The following is a 22220-nucleotide window of genomic DNA, read 5'->3' as shown; positions in this document are numbered from 1 at the left end:
GAGAGGGGAAGGACTTTGCTGTTGCTGTGTCCCCTTGCTTGAAGAGATCTCCAAGGGCCTGAGGAGAGCTGGCCTCCTGTTAAGAAGTCCCAGGAACAAAAGGACTTCACCCTCAGCTTCCCCCTGAACTCTGCTGAGTGAGTTCTGCCCTTCCTAGAGTGCTTGATCCAATTGTGGGGCCTCTGGAAGTTGTGCCTGCTGTTTGGGGGAGCTGGAAAAGAAGAAAAGAAGAAGATCTGCAATTTTCACGCATCGCTCGCTTGCGGAGCGCATCGTCGACAGTGCAAGAAAATTCCCGTCGCCGCGAAGATCGTCGCAGCGCCTGTTGCCGCTGCAAGAACCGACACATCGTTCGCTTGTGGAGCGCATCGTCCCGGTGCGGGAAGATTCCTGTCGCTGCGAGTATCGTCACAGAGCCTGTCGTCGCTGGGTGAGATCGTCGCACCGCTTGCTTGCGGACCGCATCACGTTGCTGCGAACATCGTCACAGAGCCAACGCATCGAGGGGCTGCGAGAGGAGAAGATCCATGCTGCGTCGCCGCACCAGAGAACGTCGCTGCCCGAAGATCATCGCATCGTGCCTGTGCGAGAAATTTCCTGCCGAACCTGCACACCGGAATCCACACAAGGTATCGCATCCCTCCCTATACAGACCGGATTCGTCGCAACACGCCCGCTGTGTGCAGCGGGCTGTCGCATCGCCTCCCCAGGGTCTCAGGAGTGACGCATCGCTTGTTTCTCAACACTGCAGCTTCCATTTGGAACTTTTGTCGCATCTACAGGTACTTTGGGCTAAAAGTGACACAACTGTGGATTATTTTGACGCAAACCCTAGAAATCTTTGAAAATCATATTCTTGAACTGTGTATGTTGGATTTTTGTCGTTTTGGTCTTGTTTAGTTTAGATTAAATACTTTTATTTTTCTAAACTGATGTGGAGTCCATTTGTGGTGTATTCACTGTTACTGTGAGTGTTGGTACAAATACTTCACACATTGCCTTTGATAAGCTTTTCTGCTCGTGCCACGTTACCAAGCGAGTGAGCAGGGGTTATCTAAAGAGTGTATCCCCCTTACCCTGACGAGAAGCAAGGGTCCCTATTTGGACAGTGGTACCTACCTCTGCCAACTAGAGACCCCCAGATCTAACAATACCTAATAATGTTCAATTGTTTTATACAAGTGCAAGTTGTTTTTCTCTGAATAAATCCTCTTTTATCATTGGTTAAAGAACCTTTTCAGACAAAAGAATAATCTTCCTAAAAAAGAAAATCAAGACTTATAACTTCTGAGAGCATTCCTTCTTCTATAGGTTCTCTTCTTTTATCATATATGCAGTCCTACTTACTATCCATAGATCTGGTAGTTGGGTTCTGATTCAGCCGTTCTCTGAAAGGGAATGCATTCAAACAGATAAACATCAAATTAAAGGTTGCACAGAGTGTAAAACACTTATAATGTCTTTACAGGAGAATGGTCTTTGTGCCAATGTCTCAATATCTTGGTTGCATAGTTCAGCGTAATTACGGTTAATCCTCACAGTAATACTTGTCTTGTTTTTGTCTGAGTGGTAAGAAAGTCCCTTAATCCTCTTGAGATGAATTCACTCCATGCACAAATGGTCCGAGCTCTTAGCGCTTTATTAAAGGAAAAGGTTTTACACTCACCGGAAAACGATGCAAGCGAGTTGTCTGTTTTACCTTGCTTTAGTTGTGCAGCCATTCAGATCATTTTATATTATTTTGTGTTTCCTTTAACAGGGTCCATGAGTCTCCAGCCGAGAAACAGGAAGGAGGAGGACGTCGGAGAGAACACTAGCCGGAAGCAAGGACAGTCGGAGGATGACAGACCCAGGAAGGGGAACCCAGGCAGAGACGCCGCAGGTGAGGAACTGGAGTCAGGTAAGTGGTGCCGATCAACGAGGCTAAGCAAGTCTCGAAGGGCGGGAACGGTTAAAATACCCACGCTTCAACCACTGCTGATTTCCTACAAGTGTAGCACATTTTGACAGTTTATACGTGCGCGCGTGTAGGAGAAGGATGCTGGGGCCTCTCACATTAACATACTTGTGTATGCAACTTATGTTTACCCCATGTTCGGCTTGCTATCAATACAACTTATGTAATAAGATTTTTTTTAACCAGTTCTGAGGGTAACATTAAACAATATGTAATTCATAAAATAAAACACTTGCACATGGTAAACAGTATTAGCTGACATTATACCTCATTGTGCGCAACCCATAACTGAAATGTGGTTTACTGTGAGGTAAGCTGGGCAGTGGCTAGACCCATAACAACAGCCCCAGGGGCCACCACCTCCACAGGGCTTCATTGTAAAATAATACAGGGGCCCGTATGGAACCCACAGCCCCGGGGTTCTTCACCTCTCCGGGGCTTCATGTTAAAATAATGCTGGAGGCCCGCAGGGACCCCTGCAGCCACAGGGGCCTCCACCTCCCCGGGACTTTAATGTAAAACAATGCAGTGGGCATGGCCCCCCTGCAGCCCAGAGTGCCACCTTCTCCCCATGGCAAATGCAAACAAAGGAGGGCGGGAGTGCGGTCCCCCTCTGGAGCCCTAGATGGCCCTGGGGACTGCAACCTCCCCATGGCCTGCTCCAGCAATGCCCCAGGGTGCCCACCCCCAGGATATTGCAGTCTGCTCTGGCTTAGCTGGGGAGCATTGCTCCCGCCAAGTCATAGCAGACTCTGCTCTGCTTCGTGCAAGTGAGAGCAGAAAACTCTCTTGCTTGCTCGAAGTGGAGCAGGATTGCTTTTGAACAGAGGGAGCTGCATGTTAATGCAATGCCGGCTCCTGCAGGACCCGGGGAGCCGGAATGGACTGCGGCAGCTTTCAGGCTCCCCCCGCAGTCTCCAACAAAAATAACTGGGTGCCCTGGATGGGACCAGGGTATCCAGTAGAGAGATATAAGCATAGAGCTATATTCAGCACTCCCCTGGTGATTCTAATAATCCAGAGTGTATTAAATAAATGTAATTATCACAGATTTCATAGTCTGGCTCAATTATATGGACAATATCTCAGAGGAGACCAATGATAACTTGCCACAAAGTACACAGAGTCCAGAAAAGTCAAAAAATTAATTGGATGATTTATTCTTTTTGTGGAACTCCCAGCATGGAATCTGCCAATTTGCCAACACGTGTTTTGTCTACTCATAGACTTTTTCAAGGCTGGAACAATAAATATCATACATATTGTTTGTTGTGTATACAAATGATTTTTACAGCAGATTTTAAACAATACTTGGTGAGAGCTACAACAGCCATAATGTAGAGAGGCTAGGCCTTGGGGGATGGGGTTCCACGGGGCCAGAATTGGCCCGGGAAGGGGGCCACGGCCCACTCCCATTCTATAAAAAGAAACTATATATAAAGGCCTGGCCCCAGGGGAAGGGGTTCCCGGGGAAGAAATAGGCCCAGGAGGGGGGTGTGAGGCCCCCCCACACCCATTGAAAAAAGGCTTGGCCCTGAGGGATGCGGTCCCCAGGGCGGAAAATGGCCCAGGGAAGGAGGACCATGCAGCTCCCTCCCTTAAAAAAAGAAGGAAAAAAACTCCGGTGAGTCCCCTTCACCACCACTCTGCTAGCGCGCGTCCTGGCGCACTGCTGGTTGGGGAATGATTTCCACTTTACTCCTGAGGGTCTCAGGACTAAAGTGGACTTCTTCCCCAACCAGTAGTGCCCCAGGAGGAATGTTTTCAGGGGGGTGGAGAAAGGGAACATGGTCTCTGACAACCTCTTAGCAATTTAGCTGTGTGAGACTTACTGGAGGTAACAAGAGGGGTAGTTGATCCCCAAGGACCCTCAAGAGCCAAGGGGACTTCCTTCTCCAACTAGCAGTGCGCCAGAAGATGCGTTTGCAGATTGGTGGAGAAAGGGGATGTGCCCTCTGACAACTTCTCAGCAATACTGCTGTCTGGGACTTACTGGAGGTAACAGGAGGGGTAGTTGGCCCCCAAGGATGTCCTTGTTATGCAGTGTGTTGTAGTGTTGAGCTACAGGGTACTGCAATTTCTAGTACTCTTTTCTTAGCGTTGAATCTGACTTTTGAGTTCTTTACGTGCATGTTATGTTTAAAAACCCACGGAGAGAATCGCTTCTCACCCATGAGCAAGGCGGCAAGTGTGCTGAAACGCGTTTGCTGTGTGTTGTATCTATACGACTGGTGGCTGATTATATGCTTTATACGGTTTCAATTCAGCTGACCACACTGCCAGAGTGTGCATCTTCTCTTGGCCGTAGTGTGACTGGAGTATATATATATATATATATATATATATATATATATATATATATATATATAAACAACGAAGATTTCCCTGCACCTCCACAGAAATGGCGAACAGAGACAGCAGACCCAGTCGAATGAGGTTAGATGGCATTTATTATTCTCTCAACCTCGAACCTGACACGTTTCGGGCTACAGAAGCCCTTGCTCACAAGTCAGCTTGAAGCACTCTCGTCATTATTTTTTAAATGCTCAACAGTGATAGGAGTGACCACACCACATGGTGCATAGACATAGAAGGTGGAACAAATTACTTCACAACACTGGTAATGCGAAAAGTCTGTTTTCTTCACACATGTTAAAACATTACTGCTTAAATGCTTGTGAATTAACAATTATGTTACAATATACGACCAAATAGAGAAATTAGTACTTAAAAATCATTTTAAAAGCTAATAAATATGTTTAATAAATAAAGTTTCGTTCCATGAAAAGTTATTTATATAATAAAAAACATATTTGACCCTCAAGGTATGTTAAAAAGAGGATAGATCAGTATTCATCTTATGGTCGTAATAAAACATGTCAGCCTAAATGCTGTGTAATTTAACTACATCTTATGTAAACAGACTGATCAGTGCAGTGTTACACATCTAAGTTAAAAATACTAACTATCTAATCCATCCATGGATCACCATAAAGTGCAAGTGTGATACTCAACTGTAAAAAAATGTGTGCATGTAAACATATCACAGCAACATGATATCAAGTAAAAGAAGGCTAAAACCCACATTCAACAGAGTTAAAAATACGGGCTAAACACCTAACTAAAACCATTTTATGTGTAAAGTGAAAAGGGAAAAGGGGATTATAATCATTTTAACTATATTATCGATGATCATATACCCTAAATCATGTTTCCGGGAGTTCCCAAATATTAATTAAAAATAAAAAAGAAAAAAGACTAGTAAACAATTCGATAAAAATTATTATTATTGTTATTTATATTCCAGAAAAAATGTGTCATCTATACTGAGTAAGCCCAAAAACGTAACTCTCTAGTATTTACAAAAAATGATACATCTCATCTGTGTTGTTTAATCCGTTCGGGGTCTTACTATCTAATTCAATAATCATTTTATATATATATATAGTAGCAAGTAGCTCCTACTGGAACGCTGGGACCCTCGAAGGGTGTCGTACACTCTGGTGGAGCGTACCGGTGTTCAATATTCCAAACCAAAAAGTCAATCTCGTACGCTCTCGGGAAGAATGCAGGCAACCAACAATCTTGAATTCCAGATTTAATCTACACAACGTGTTTCGGCGAGAGCCTTGATCACTGGATCAAGGCTCTCGCCGAAACACGTTGTGTGGATTAAATCTGGAATCAAAGATTGTTGGTTGCCTGCATTCTTCCAGAGAGCGTACGAGATTGACTTTTTGGTTTGGAATATATATATGTGTATATATATAAACAAATTCCTCCCGTACGAAGAAAATAGGGTCGCACTCCAGCCAAAAGTTTGTGGTGTCCAATAATTCAATTTATTTCCAAGCCATCACAATCCACAGTCAAAAAGACGCTGCAAAAACAACCAACGCGTTTCGTCGAACTCCGTCGACTTGATCACGGTTGAAATTGTTGAAAAAAACATTACATTTTAAATTAAGCTCTGACAGGACTTTGTCATATCTACGTTTCCTGTTGGGAGCGGGAATTCGTAAGTCAGAATTCTGGGTAATGTAGTCAATTACTTTTTTCGTGATATTCGCTTAAACTGATTGTGCAAAAATATAATGATAATGATTAACTGATATGCAGTCAATTTAGTTAACTTATTAAGCCAATATAGTCTGCTGCCACATTATTTTATCAAATAAACCTCATTCAGTGAAATCGTAAAAGCTCAAATGCAAGACATTAATTGAATATATAAATGAACTTATATTGTGTGCCACATAAATTAATTATAATACTTATTATAGTTCTTTGGGTCTGCGCCCTCTGGTGGGCGGTCCTGTATATAGGGCCCTCTTGACCCCTTTAAATGCACAATATTTTCTCAATTTTGTTCATGGCGTTCAAAAATTATATCCTTGACTTCGTCAGTTTTAGTCATTTTGTGGTGCTACAGATGTATGTATAATTCTTCCGACTGGTTCAGACCAAACGGTGTCATGCTTCTGAAATTGATGATGTGACGCGATTCCTTCTGTCACATTAGTTTCTCCCTGTTTCCCCCACGTTTATCTGCAGGTACAGTTTCTATTCCATTGAATTTCAGAGACTTCCAATCACTGTTGTGGTGTGTTTCCATGTGCTTAGCCACGGCATTGTTTCTGTCCTTGTTTGTTGTGGCCCTTGTGTGTTCCAAAAACCTTTTCTTTAAATCACATATGGTACTACCCACGTATTTCAATTTGCATGGGCATTCTATTATGTAGATGGTATATTGGCTTTTGCACGATATCGTTTGCTTGATTTTCCAGATTTTATTGTTAGCCATTGTGATTTCGCTTATCGGTTTCGCAATTTGGCACACCTTGCAGTTTTGACATTTGATGAAACCGGTTTTCTTCAACCAAGTCTCTTGTGCTCTGCTGGGTTTAAAGTGGCTGTGCACCAACCGGTCTTTTAAGTTTTCTGCTCTTCTGTACGTTATAGTGGGTTGAGCCCCCATTACTATTCCCATAGTTCCATCTAGTTGTAATATTTTCCAATTCTTTTTAATGATGTTTGTGATCTCCCTTGATTCCTGGGTATAATCCAGAATCAGTCTGCTTGGCTCCTCAAGTGATTTTGTTTCTTTTACCGTGGATAGACATTCCGCACGTGATTTCAGATTCGCTCTGTTCCAGCACTGTTCTACTGTGTGCTTGTTGTACTTTCTCTTGATGAATCTTTTGATTGATGCTGCACTTTGTTTTTTCCATTCCTCATCCTCGCTGCATATTCTTCGAAGACGGAGAAATTCTCCATAGGGTATGCTTGATACCAATGAGGGCTGGTGGAAGCTGGTAGTTTCAAGGGTGGCGTTTGTTGCTGTGCTTTTTCTGTATAAGGTTGATTCTAGGCAATTGTTTTTCACATATATTGTGGTATCCAAAAAATTGATTTTTTCTTTGTTGATTTCATATCTGAATTTTATGTTTGGAACACTGTTATTAGGAATCCCAAAATATTCCCTGAAATCTTCCTCATTACCATTCCAGATAATTAGCAAATCATCAATGAAACGTGTCCATTTAATTACTTTTTTTGTGTATTGGTTGTGTTTTTTACTCCAGGCCACCTCTTGTTCCCACCAGCCCATTACTAGGCAAGCATAGCTTGGGCTAAATGAAAAACCCATTGCTGCCCCATTCTTTTGTCGATAAAGATCTTCTCCAAATAAAAAAATATTGCAAGTGAGGCAAGAGAGAATCATCTCAAGTAACATTTCATTGTGCTCTTTAAAATGAATGTTCCTTTCTTGCAGGAAGAATCGGATAGCTTCCAATCCTAATTCATTATCGATATTAGTATACAATGCAATTACATCCATTGTTACTAAAAGGAAATCACTTTGCCATGTAACATCCTGTAGACTTTTGAGGAGGTCAGTTGTGTCTCTGATATAGGATTTTAATTCCATTACAAACGGAATGAGAAAATAATCAATGTAATTTGCCATGGGTTCAAATAATGAGCCTTTCGCTGATAAAATTGGTCTTCCTGGGGGCTCCCTTTTATTTTTATGTATCTTCGGGAGAAAATACATAGTAGCGAGCTTGGGAAAGTCAACTGATAAGTATTTCCGCTCTTCTTCATTGATCAATTTTCTGGCAGTCCAGAGATTTAATTTATTCTCAATCTCCCTTTTGTAAATCCTTGTGGGGTTTGTGTGCAATTTTTCATAATACATCTCATTTTGCAATTGCCGATGTGCCTCTGAGATGTATGCCGATCGATCCCATATTACGACATTTCCCCCTTTGTCTGCCATTTTGATTTCTATTTCCTTGTCATCTGCTAATTTATTCAGGGCCACTCTTTCCAAGTTTGTCAAGTTATCCTTATATTGTAATTTCTTTATTTTGTACAGGTCATGTGTAATTGCCTCCTGAAAAACATCAATCTTGTTGCCCGGGGGTAGTTGAGGGTAAAATTTAGATTTAGATCGCTTTTTGCTGAGGCTTGCCCCCAATTGAGGAATTGCTGTTCCCAGGGGTATCTCTTCCCCCTCCTCTGCATTCAGATTCAGTAGGGTTAAATAATCATCGGCTTCCTTCGCCAATAAAGTAGAAGTGGGGCTTTCTGCCATATGGCTAATCTTAGGTTTGTTCGGGTTTTCCAAGAAATGTTTTGCCAACTTGATTTTGCGGATATATAGGTAGAGATCCACTCTTGTTTGTGCCAGATCCATTCTTTTTACTGGGCAGAAGTTGATTCCTCTTTTTAGGAGTGAAATTTCCAATTCCGATAGTTCCCTCTTTGAGAGATTGACTACTTGAAGTTCGTCATTTATTGCTCCTTCCTCTGCCTCATACTTCTGGTCTTCGTACCAATCCTTTCGCTTGAAGTGCTTGGTTCTTCTTCCCCTTTGTTGCGTTTTCTTTGGTACCAGGATTTCCCCCTTCCTCTTCCTCTTGTTTGCCTTTGTGTCAATTGGTTCTGTTCCCACTGGCGTTGTTGCAATACTAGGCGCATGTCCCCTAAAAAAGTTGACTTGGCACCCTCTGTTGTAGCTTCCAGCTCCTCCGCGCTCAGGTCCGTAGAGGCCAAGGAGGAAAAACTGCTCGAAGTTTCCCCATGGGCACCATGTGATCAAGGCTCTCGCCGAAACACGTTGTGTGGATTAAATCTGGAATCAAAGATTGTTGGTTGCCTGCATTCTTCCCGAGAGCGTACGAGATTGACTTTTTGGTTTGGAATATATATATGTGTATATATATATATATATATATATATATTATCTACTGGCGGTCGCCAGTAGATAGTTATAGTTAGGACCGTGTTTCCATAGGAAATCTGAAAATTCTATTTTGAATAACTTTGGCGCCGGTTGACGAATCCTCGCGAAATTTTAAAAACTAATGGGGCGCTCCGCTCAGCTCCTACCCTGAAAGTCTCGGGGGGATTCGTCAAGTGGGGGCCGAGAAAAAAGGGGGGTTCCAAAACGTGTTTTCCCCATGCATTTTCCCATAGGACCTTTAGTCGAAGGTACAGCCCGAACGGCTGAACAGAATTACTTGAAATTTGGCAGAGGTAGTCCTCAGGTCGGGGATGTGCCTTTTGCATATATGGAGTCAATCTGTTCAGTAGTTCCTGAGAAAATTGCAGTTAAAAGCACATACATATCTATAGCCGCACACCGTGCGCGCACCGTGCGCGCATCGTGTGCGCACCCTAATGTGCGCAAGCATAATTCTGATTGGTTGTTACATGTCAGTCAACGTTCGAATCGGTCGAAATCAGGAAGTGTCGGCCGCCATTTTGTTTGTTTTCAGTGCGAGAGTGGAAAAGGAAGGTGGAAAACGTGAAAAGGGGGCAGGGTAGAGAGTTCCTGACCCCCTAGCCTTTGTCAGGGGGTCCCTGAAGGACCCCGAAGGCAGAAAAAAACATTTACATTTTTTTTTTAAAAATCGCGGGGGTGAAAAACCATAAAAACAAAAAATAAAAATGTAATACGTAGTTTATTGTAAAATAAAGAAATAAATAAAGAAAAGAATAATACATACATAACTTAGCATTTAAAAAACCGTACAAATTCACTGAAAAAACCATAGGCTTCACACACGTTATAGTTAGGAATTAGCATTTAAAAAACCTTGCAAATTCAATTAAAAAACCATAGGTTTCACACATGTTATAGTTAGGTGGATATTTCACTCGTAAAAAACCAATGAAATTCCCCCGTTATAGTTATTTCAGATAACTTTAACTCGCGCAACCGCCACTCTATCACAAGGATGATGTCATCAGTGATGTCAAGAGTGATGCCACTGACCATGTCATGAGTGATGTAATATGTGACGTCATGAGCAGAGGATTGCGGGCGCGCGAGTTATAGTTATCTGAAATAACTATAACGGGGGAATTTCATTGGTTTTTTACGAGTGAAATATCCACCTAACTATAACATGTGTGAAACCTATGTTTTTTTAATTGAATATATATATATATATATATATATATATATATCCAAAACAGAGTTACCCCATTTAGAAGAGCCACTTGTAGGTAGGTAAAATCTTCGTTTATTGTGCAAATTGTCAGCGCAGTGGAGGGAAACAAAGTCCAACTGTATTAGTGAGCCTGACGCGTTTCATGCTTCTCCAGCATTTCTTCAGAGGCTTTAGTGAACATTTCATGGAGCACCGGCTGATTAAATCTTGAACACCTGCCCCAGTGGGCGTTGGCTCTCCCAGAGCCTGCTGGTGTTTGTAGTTAAATTCGTTTTGCTGCAGTGAGCTGCTCAAATAAAAGTGTCAATGTTCAAAGAAAATATTACCACAGTGGGTCTGGAAATCGTTCCACTGCCTCTGGGCTGCATATTCGAAAACCTGCACACACGACCTTCCTGTCCTCAGCGCTGCTTGCCAGGTGACTGCAGCTCGGTCCACTTCTATGTGGCAGGGCTCTTCCCCGACCGGGATTGGCCGTAAAAAATCCAAAACAGAGTTACCCCATTTAGAAGAGCCACTTGTAGGTAGGTAAAATCTTCGTTTATTGTGCAAATTGTCAGCGCAGTGGAGGGAAACAAAGTCCAACTGTATTAGTGAGCCTGACGCGTTTCATGCCTCTCCAGCATTTCTTCAGAGGCTTTAGTGAACATTTCATGGAGCACCGGCTGATTAAATCTTGAACACCTGCCCCAGTGGGCGTTGGCTCTCCCAGAGCCTGCTGGTGTTTGTAGTTAAATTCGTTTTGCTGCAGTGAGCTGCTCAAATAAAAGTGTCAATGTTCAAAGAAAATATTACCACAGTGGGTCTGGAAATCGTTCCACTGCCTCTGGGCTGCATATTCGAAAACCTGCACACACGACCTTCCTGTCCTCAGCGCTGCTTGCCAGGTGACTGCAGCTCGGTCCACTTCTATGTGGCAGGGCTCTTCCCCGACCGGGATTGGCCGTAAAAAATCCAAAACAGAGTTACCCCATTTAGAAGAGCCACTTGTAGGTAGGTAAAATCTTCGTTTATTGTGCAAATTGTCAGCGCAGTGGAGGGAAACAAAGTCCAACTGTATTAGTGAGCCTGACGCGTTTCATGCTTCTCCAGCATTTCTTCAGAGGCTTTAGTGAACATTTCATGGAGCACCGGCTGATTAAATCTTGAACACCTGCCCCAGTGGGCGTTGGCTCTCCCAGAGCCTGCTGGTGTTTGTAGTTAAATTCGTTTTGCTGCAGTGAGCTGCTCAAATAAAAGTGTCAATGTTCAAAGAAAATATTACCACAGTGGGTCTGGAAATCGTTCCACTGCCTCTGGGCTGCATATTCGAAAACCTGCACACACGACCTTCCTGTCCTCAGCGCTGCTTGCCAGGTGACTGCAGCTCGGTCCACTTCTATGTGGCAGGGCTCTTCCCCGACCGGGATTGGCCGTAAAAAATCCAAAACAGAGTTACCCCATTTAGAAGAGCCACTTGTAGGTAGGTAAAATCTTCGTTTATTGTGCAAATTGTCAGCGCAGTGGAGGGAAACAAAGTAAATGGGGTAACTCTGTTTTGGATTTTTTACGGCCAATCCCGGAAGGAAGGTCGTTTGTGCAGGTTTTCCTAAACCTAAACTGTGTGTCTTATGGTGTGAAGTCATGTGCCCTGGCCGCTGCAGCACAGTTGTGAAAGTAGTGTCAGCATGTGTTTATACCTACTAGGATGAACTACTGACTCCTACTGGTTTGAAAGTCCTGCAGTACGGAAAATATGTGAGGTATTGTCTAGAGTATCATGGTGCTAAGCTGCGGTGCTGCCGGAGTCGGGGATGAAAGCATGAGTCCAAACTGTGTGTCATATACGGTGAAGTCATGTGGTCTGGCCGCTGTGTCACATCTGTCAAGTAGTGTCAGCATGTAGTTATACCTTCTCGGAGGAACTTTTGTTTTGTACATTGTAACTTGTGTATGGTGCTTAGGGGGTGTTATACAGGGAGTGTGAAGATAAATTTGCACGTATCAAATCAATACGGTATTTGTAAAGTGCAAACTACTCACCCCTATGGGTCTGAAGGCCCTCGAGGCCAGCATGGAAATTATGTGAGGTATTAAGGGCCTCATGTAGGTAGCCAAATACCGGTCGGTAACGGCCGATTTTCGGTAATTATACCGTTACCGACCGGTATATCGGCTATTGGTATGTAGGGGGTCAATTTCTGAAATCGGAATTTACCGAATCGGTAAAACTACCGAATCGGTCAAATTACCGAATCGGTAACGTTACCGATGTGGTAATTTTACCGATTCGGTAATTTTACCGAATCGGTAAATTCCGATTTCAGAAATGAAATGTAGGGGGAGTGTTTGTGTGTGTTTATGAGTCGGTATTTACCACCAACTTTTAGTTGGTGGTAAATAATTAATGTATGTTTGTATGCATTTGGAAGCGCGTAGCAGTGTGCAATGTGGCATACATACATGCCCTTAGGGCATGTATGTGTGCCACATGTGCACACATGGCCGAATCAGGGGTGCAACAGGGTGTCAATGTGACACCCTGCCACCCTTGCATTTTCTCCACCATTACCGAATCGGTATTTACCGATTCGGTAATGAGGCATACCTTCCCCTCAATGGGAAGGTATGCCTCATTACCGAATCGGTAAATACCGATTCGGTAATTACCGAATTGTAACGAATCGGTAAAAAATACCGACTCATTACCTACATACGAGTTACCACTTCTAAAATACCGATTCGGTATCGTTCGGTATTTTAGAAGTGGTAACTCGTATGCTACCTACATGAGGCCCTAAGTGAGCTATTGCCCAGAGTCACATAGAGCGGAGCTGAGGTGTCCAAAGGTGTCCTTCATAAGCATTTCCAAACCTACTCCAGTCAATGTGCCTAGGTCATTTCCACCACAATGCACAATCATGAGGTCAGGGTGTGGAAGATTCAAAGAGGTTTTAACCAAAGGTAGCAATTTGTGCAACTTCAATCTTCTGTGTGTAAACCATTCAATGTCCACATTTTGTAAACCTAGGTCTAAGTCAGTACATCTGTGTTCTGCATACCTCTTGCACCTGAAAATATAGCTATGTCCTACGATCCACACTAGCATTTTGAAAGTATGGTTGGAAGGTATGGAAAGATGTCTGTAGCTCATGCAGTTCCTTGGTAGAATAAGAGATATGTTTAAAGATGGGGAAGTACTTTTTTTTGCCATACAAAACAATATGTGATTGGGAGTTGAAAAGCATTCTTTTTTAAAAGTAGGGTGCACATTCGTTTTGTGGAAAAGCATCTTTGTGATTGGTTAAGAAAAAGCAGTTTTAACGTGGAGTACATATCATAGGATAAAATTTGCTCAACTGACACAACTGCTACTTGCATTTGGAAGGCACTGTTTGAACTTAAAACAATCCTGAACTTGTAACCTGTACGTGCCGTTAAATGTTCGAAAAAATGTTTCAAACAAATATTGTTAAGTTTAAAAAAATGTATGAACTTTTAACCTGCACGTGTTGTAGAATGTTCTAGAAAGTGTGTTGATAGAATACATTGCACTTCTGACTTCAATGTGTTGTTGAATATTTAAAAAAACGGTTTATATGGAAAATTAAAAAGAAACCAATAGAGAGAAGTTTTGAAACCTAAAAGAATCAAGGAAATATTCTAATTTGTTCTTTACATGTGTTTATGTGTGGAGCAACACAATTATAGACACAACAGCACCAGGAAGAGGAAGAAGCAGGGGTGGGGGGACAGTGGGCAAAATGGCTCACAAGCCCAATTAAGTACAGCACAAGTATAGAAAAACAATGGCCAAAATGAAACACACTAACAAGGATCACAAGTCACACAACCCACCAACATCACACCACTGAACAAGCATAGAAGTGAAAACCATGCTGCATTCATACAGGATGTGAACAAAGGCCGGTCGTTGGTGTTGTGGGATGTCTGCGACCGTGGTTATCATGGATGAGATACCCAGCACGTGGCACATGGGCGAGTTCACTGTGTGTTACATTGTCAAACAGCTGCTTCTCCCTCCCACGAGCCCCCACACTTTTCTACAGTGCACTGTTGTATCTCGTGCACTCGTACGGCACACCATTGTAATGCCTATTCATGCATGTCCTGCTACATTCCAACTACACCATCACAGTGCTGTTTGGAGGTGGTGCATGGCACTTTACAACATCGAGTGCTGCGGCTCTTGTGGCAGGCCACACCAGAACACAGACACACTTACCGCACTTCCTGTACACGGAGATGTCCGAGACACCCTGTTCCCCTTTCCGGATAGGCATACCCCTGCGCTGACCTGTGTACTCCGGACCAGCACATGCCAGTTGTGCATGCAGGAGGATGCGTGCGTAGCTACATGTCCAGGCTCACTGCCAACGCTAAGGTGACAGCACACTGTGATGTTGCAGGGCTCGTGCCTTTCATGCTAAGACAATGACCACAGGGACACACTTGCTGAGATGCGGGTTTGGGGGGCGTTGGCGGTCCTGGAGTTGTTGCGATGAGTCTTGTGGCCCTCATGGGTATCCCTGCATCATGCTCATTGACTCTATGGCACCAGTGGGTGTTCTGGTGTGGCTCTTGGATGTGTTCCGTTTCATGGTGTAGGTAGTCGTCCTGCTTAACACCAGCAGGAAGCAGGTGTAAAATACCTGGTGCTAACGTGGCTTATCGCCGGAATTTGTTTTGCATTGCAGTTGGTGTGAAAGATATGATGTGATTTTTTTCGTGTGCAGAACAACATATGAACTGAGCAGTGTATCTCGTCAAGATCCAGCACTTGACGCACTATTCCCAATCAATATAAATACAATGAGAGTTCTTAATTGATTTTGTGTGTACACTGTAAGTGCAGCCACTACCTCAGTGCAATTCAATACAGGATTTCAGTATTTAGAATAAATCGCAAATGTGCACCTCGTGTCTTTTTGTACTGAAATGGCTAGTTTGCATTTCATTATCAGCAGTTTAATGGTGGACTCCATCAAATAACAGTAATAAGAATATTATTCTATTCTGCCCAACTGGATAATCTTGCCAGCAAAACCCACCCCAAGACTTTTACGACAGAGTCAATAAGGGATATGGGTCTATAGCATTGGGGATTAACCTTGTCTCCCTTTCTAAAAACAGGAATTATAACAGAGGAAGGCCAGGAAGGAGGAGGACCCTCCTTTCCTGCTGCATTTAAAATCTGGGTCAACCCCGGGCTCCAGGCTGTGACTTCACTCACGTACAGGTCTGCTGCAATATCCATCCGGCCCCAGGGCCTTATTCCTTGCAAGACCTAGGATTCCCAGAGTGTGCTTGTCCAGATTAAAAACCAAGTTAGACCTCCCCTGAATAAGTGTCTTGGGCATGGCCAGCTCCAACTGGGAAACATGATTGTTTATTTCACCGAAGTGGGAAACCCATGAGTTAGCAGCAATTTGCTGGTATAAGCAGTGGAGTTGGCCTGGTTGAAACATGGCTGAATAATAATATGACAAAAAGTCGAACTGTTCTTACAAGTATATGCTAACATAAGGTCATCCCACGCCTGATCCCTTAAATCGTCTTTTTGCCTTTTCAGCTAAAGTTTATAGTTCACATGGGCTGCATAAACAAACTTTCTATCCCTAGGAATGGCTTTTAGTGTGCTCTTTATGGTCTGCTGAGCCTTTGAACATTTAGGGTTAAACCATCCCAGAGCCGTTAGGGATGTGAATAGCTCTTGGCAGAGTATGAGTGCCACTATCTTGTGGGAAATGTTTCCAAAGAGTGCAAGGATCTCTGTGTCACTATGGGACAAATCCAGACAAGTGTTAAAATCCTGCACACACCCATGGAATGAGGCCTGTTTAAAACAATCTGGCTCCACCGTTGCCCACTTCAGACACTTGCCCTGATTAGCTGGACAATAAGGTCCTGCCTCCTCTCTTGTTCTTGTTAGGATGGGTTGTTGCCACTGCAGGGTCTGTGAGTCAGTGTTGCGACCACTAAATGCGCTACGTGAAGTTTCTGTATTAGATATCAACAGATAAAGCGAGTGGATTCGAAGATAAAATCAATGATAAGGAATATTCCCTACCTGTGAAGGTTGGAAAACTTGTTTGGCAGAGGAATGGACCATCTTTTCCATGGAAAAGGCTACATTATTGTTATGCAAAATATTATTGATCTCAGTACCTTCTTTTGTGTATTCCATGTGTAGGCCCTTTTGAATCTTGCAAGGATAGATTTTACTTATATCAGCCAAAAGGCATTCACAGAAATGCATATTGAAATTTCTAACTATGATTAGGTTAGGCGGACCAACCCCTCTCTCGGTCAAGGAATCAATAAAGGACCCCTAGAACTGGATTTTAAGAGTATTCTGGGAACCTGAATAAGCGTTATAAAAATTCAATAAATAAAAAACAGGGGAACCTGGCAAAATTATTCTTAAAACTTAGATCACTGAAGAACCAGAACCAGAGGAAAGTTCTGTAACAGGGCCAGTCAGTCACAAAGAAACATAGGTGACTAAGCCCCCTTTGGCCCTGCCTGAAAGCGGCTCTACTGCTGGAACAAAGAGTGCTTTATAACCCTCCAAAACAAAATGCTTCATAATCTACCAGGTCTCTTGCAAACATATCACATTAAACTTTCTGATTGTTAGATGCCAGTTCAAGTCACTGAATTTAGAGGCATGGCCGGTATTGTTCCAGGTGACTAGGCCCGTGCCCTTAAAGGCTGCTTGTATCAGGGCATGCCGGTGGACAAGGGGAAGGATGACCAGCTTGAGGGGCAGCAGGAGACGATGATAAAGCATGGGGCACCAAAATGCTTAGCGGATTCAGGAAATGAAAGTCACAGGGACTGTAGGGACGGTGGACACCCCAAGCGATCTATATAGGTCCAGGGTATGGAACAAACTACCTCTGATTTATTGATCCCAGAGGAAGGGCTGGATTGAAGATGGTTTGTCCAACCAAAAAGAACCGACAGCTGCCAGGACTCGGGCTACGTCCGTAGGGCGATTGAACTTAATCACTACTGTGGCCCCCTCATAGGTTTTTGTGTTTTCCCCAGCCAGCTCACTATTTTCACCGTGCTTATTCAATAATAAATGTAGTGGTTTATGGACTGTGAGCCACTCCAGTGAGTTATTTCACTTTTTAGCAGGTCGTAAGACTCTCTCGTCCTATATGGCGTACATTCTCAAGCAACACTACATAGGGGCTGTTGTGGAAGGCAGATCGATAACTTCTCCCCTCCTACAGTGTGCTGGGTGGGCCTGAGAGGCATGAGATTGATCATCACCATGGCCGGAAAGCTGAGGGGGAACGAGGGACGGCGCTCTTAAAGTTAGGGATACGCCCATTACCGGGGCAGCCATTCTGGGTTCCTGAAGGGTCCCCCTCCGGGTTTTATCCGACGGAAGGCTTGCTGAGTCAGTCTGGGCACGGACCGAGCAGCCGTGAGAAGGATGAAAGGGTGCGGGGACATCCCTTTGAAGGTCTCTTATGGCCTGCTAAAGATTTCCCAGTAGTTGCTCCAAGGTAAGGAATAAACCCTTAATCATAGTGTCCAGACTCACAAGGAGGTTATCCACAGAGATCTTGATGGCATAGTTCATAAGTGACTCCGGCAAAGTTAGAGACGCCCCCTCTTTGTGGGTTGTATTACCCGACTAAACACATAACAGTCCTTTTTTTCCATTTAAGGGCTGGTGTCCCTCCGGGGTCAGACCCCTGAGCCCACCCTGGAGGTAGTCCCCCATCTTGCGCCCGGTGCACCAAAACCTGTACATGAGCAACGTTAGGGTGGGCTTCCACAATGTCGCTCAAGGGGGGAGTGTTAATGGCTGCAGCATTATCTATAGAGATGGGAGCAGGGTTAAAGACACAGGGGGTCTGTGAAGAGCAGTGATCTCAATCAATCAATCAATCAATCAATCATGACATTTGTAAAGCGCACTACATACCCGTGAGGGTCTCAAGGCGTTGGGGGAAGGGTGGGGCTGCTACTGTTCGAAGAGCCAGGTCTTGAGAAGTCTTCTGAAGGCAATCAGGTCCTGCGTCTGTCGTAGGTCGGTGGGGAGAGTGTTCGAGGTCTTGGCGGCGAGGTGGGAGAAGGATCTGCCGCCGGCGGTGGATTTCCAGATGCGCGGGACTGTGGCGAGGGCGAGGTTGGCAGAGCGGAGGCTGCGGGTGGGAGTGTAGAAGTTGAGTCGGTCGTTGAGGTATTCTGGTCCGGCATTGTGTAGGGCTTTGTGCGCGTGGATGAGGAGTTTGAAGGTGATCCTCTTATTGACGGGGAGCCAGTGAAGGTCTCTCAGGTGGGGTGTGATGTGGCTGCGTGAGGGGATGTCGAGGATCAGTCGTGCTGAGGCGTTCTGGATGCGTTGCAGCCGTCTAACAAGCTTGGTTGTTGTTCCTGCGTAGAGGGCGTTCCCGTAGTCCAGTCTGCTGGTGACGAGGGCCTGGGTGACAGTTCTTCTCGTGTCCGAGGGGATCCATTTCTAGATCCTGCGGAGCATTCGGAGGGTGTTGAAGCAGGATGCAGAGACTGCGTTGACTTGCTTGGCCATGAAGAGGAAGGAGTCGAGGATGACCCCCAGATTGCGTGCGTGGTCGCTGGGTTCTGGGGCTGTTCCCAGCGATGTTGGCCACCAGGAGTCGTTCCAGGCTGAGGGGGTGCGGCCGAGGATGAGGACTTCCGTCTTGTCAGAGTTCAGCTTCAGTCTGCTGTGCTTCATCCATTCTGCGACGGCCTTCATTCCTTTGTGTAGGTTGGCTTTGGCAGTGTGGGGGTCTTCGGTGAAGGATATGATCAGCTGGGTGTCGTCGGTGTAGGAGATGATGTTGAGGCAGTGTTGTCATGCGACGTGGGCGAGTGGTGCCATGTAGATATTGAACAGCGTCGGGCTGAGGGAAGATCCCTGAGGGATGCCGCAGATGATCTCGGTGGTCTTGGAGTGGAAGGGTGGGAGGCGGACGCTCTGGGTTCTGCCGGAGAGGAAAGATGTGGTCCATGCCAGGGCCTTCTCTCGGATACCGGCGTCATGGAGGCGTGCTGTTAGGGTGCGGTGGCAGACCGTGTCGAAGGCTGTTGACAGGTCCAAGAGGATGAGGGCGGCTGTTTTTCCTTTGTCCATGAGGATTCGGATGTCGTCGGTGGCGGCGATGAGGGCCGTCTCGGTGCTGTGGTTGCTGCGGAAGCCGGACTGGGATGGGTCCAGGATGTCGTTGTCTTCAAGGTAGCGGGTGAGCTGTTTGTTGACGATCTTCTCAATAACTTTCACCGGGAAGGGGAGCAGGGAGATGGGTCGGACGTTCTTGAGGTCCTTGGGGTCCGCCTTGGGTTTCTTCAGTAGGGCGTTGATCTCAGCTTGCTACCAGCTCTCCGGGAAGGTTGCTATCATGAGGGAGATGCTGATAGTCTTCCGGAGGTGGGGTGCGATGGCTGTGCAGGCTTTGTTGAAGACGTGGTGGGGGCATGGGTCAGATGGGGATCCGGAATGGATGGAGTTCATGGTCTTGATGGTGTTTTTGTCATTGACGTTGGACCAGGTGGTCAGCCGGCTGGTGCGGGTGGTGTTCTCAGCGGTGGCGGTCTCGACGACGGGTGCGGGGGTGGCGGTGTTGAAGCTGTCGTGGATGTCGGTGATCTTGCGGTGAAAGAAGGTGTCCAGGGAGTCGCACAAGTCTAGTGAGGGTGGGATGTCGTTGGTGTTGGAGCTGGGGTTGGAGAGTTCTTTCACGATGTTGAAGAGCTCTTTGCTGTTGTGTGCGTTGCTGTCTAGGCGGTCCTTGAAGGTGGTCTTCTTGGTGGTTCTGATGAGTTGGTGGTGTCTGCGGATGGCGTTCTTGTGGGCTGAGTGGCTGTCTGGTGTTTGGTCATGGAGCCAGTTCTTCTCCAGTTTCCGGCAGTTGCGCTTGGAGGTCCGGAGGTCTTCGGTGAACCAAGCGGCCTTCTTGCTGGAGTGGTTAGTGGTGGAGGTCTTGAGTGGGTCGAGGGTGTTGGCGCAGTCGATGATCCATTGTCTGAAGTTGGTGGCGGCGATGTCGGGGTCGGTGGGATCTGCGGGAGGTCCCAGGGCGAGGGTGGCGGTCAGTTGGTCCTCGGTGACCTTGCCCCAGCAGCGGCGTGGCATCTGTTGGGTGCGGTGGTGTGTGGTGGGTTTTCTGAAGGTGAAGTGGACGCATCTGTGATCTGTCCAGTGGGGTTCGGTGGTGTGGTCGAAGGAGACGTGGGGGCTTGCGGTGAAGATGGGGTCCAGAGTGTGACCAGCAGCGTGGGTGGGTGTTGTCACGAGCTGTTTGAGTCCGAGGTTGGCGAGGTTGTCGATCAGGGCGGCGGAGTTGACGTCGCTGTTGTTCTCGAGGTGGAAGTTCAGGTCCCCGAGAAGGATGTAGTCCGTGGAGGCGATGGCGTGGGTGCTGATGAAGTCGGCGATGGTGTCGCAGAACTGTGGTCGGGGTCCGGGTGGTCTGTAGACGAGTGTTCCTCTGAGGGTGGTGTTGGGGTCGGTGTGGATCTGGAAGTGCATGTGCTCGGCGGTGGTGAGGGTGTCATCCGTGTTGATTGATACTCAGAGGGTGTCCTTGTGGATGATGGCGATTCCCCCTCCTACTCTTTTGATGCGATCTCTGCGGGAGATTTTGTAGCCCTCTGGGATGGCAGTGGCGATGTCTGGTGCCGAGGTGGTGTCCAGCCAGGTCTCCGTCAGGAAGGTGATGTCGGGGTGGTTGAGTCCAGGAGGTCTCAGAGTTCGACGGCGTGCCTGCGGGCGGAGCGGGTGTTGAGGAGGATGCATCGGAGGTGGTTGGGTTCTCTGGTTGGTGGTTTGTCGGGCCGGATGCTGGTGTAGTTGCAGTTCCGGTAGGTGAAGGGTCCTTGGGTGCGCTTTGGGGTGGCATGGTAGCAGGCGTGATGTCGTCCAGGGTTGAGTGCGTGGAGGCTGATGGAGTCGTAGTGCAGTCTGGTGTTGTGGTGGCTTCAGGATCCAGGGGTTCTGGCGCTGGGCGTGGTCCAGGCACGGACGGGTGCAGACGGGCTTGCCTTTGGTGCGCCATTGGCGTGTGGGGAGCGACCTGCCTAAGGAAGGGTCAAGGGTCGCTCTCACTGCCGCGCAGCGGCCGCCATAAGAAGGGGAGGTGGGAGGGAGGAGCAGCTGTGAGGGAGCCAATGGTAGCGGGGGGCGGGGCCGCAGGGACGCAGCGGCGGTAACAGGCGGGAAAAACCAGCCTAAGGCAAGGCAGCGGAAAAACGGCAAAAACAGGGCAAATAAGGTCACAAGCGAAACGGTCACAGTGCAAAAGGGGGCACAGAAGCAACGGGTCACATGGAGAAAAGGGGGCACAGAAGCAGAACGGTCACAGTGCAAAAGGGGGCACAGAAGCAATGGGTCACACGGAGAGAAGGGGGCACAGAAGCAGAACGGTCCCAGTGCAAAAGGGGGCACAGAACAACGGGTCACAAGGAGAAAAGGGGGCACAACGAGCAGTGGCAACAACAAACCTGAGGCGATGAGGCGCAGGTGGAGGCCTGCGGGTGGAGGCGGGCCTCGAACCCACAAACGAGTAGCAGCGAGCGGAGCAGGAGCACAGGCGCAGTCTGGTGGAGCTGCGCGGCGTGGGGAGCGACCTGCCTAAGGAAGGGTAAAGGGTCGCTCTTCTGCCTTTCCCTGATAGGCGAGAGCTTCTTTTCCGCTCAAAATTTCATCATTCAAAGCACCCATGGTAAAAGAGAGAAATGATAAAATACTTGACTTACCCTGACGGGGTTTTCTTGAGTGCACATCCTTAAGGCAGGCTATGTCCCCTCGGGAA

The sequence above is a fragment of the Triturus cristatus genome, chromosome 5_2 (genome assembly GCF_964204655.1).
Source record: "Triturus cristatus chromosome 5_2, aTriCri1.1, whole genome shotgun sequence".
Classification (NCBI taxonomy): Eukaryota; Metazoa; Chordata; class Amphibia; order Caudata; family Salamandridae; genus Triturus; species Triturus cristatus.
The sequence above is the reverse complement of the archived record's forward strand: the minus strand, read 5'-3'. Positions refer to the sequence as shown.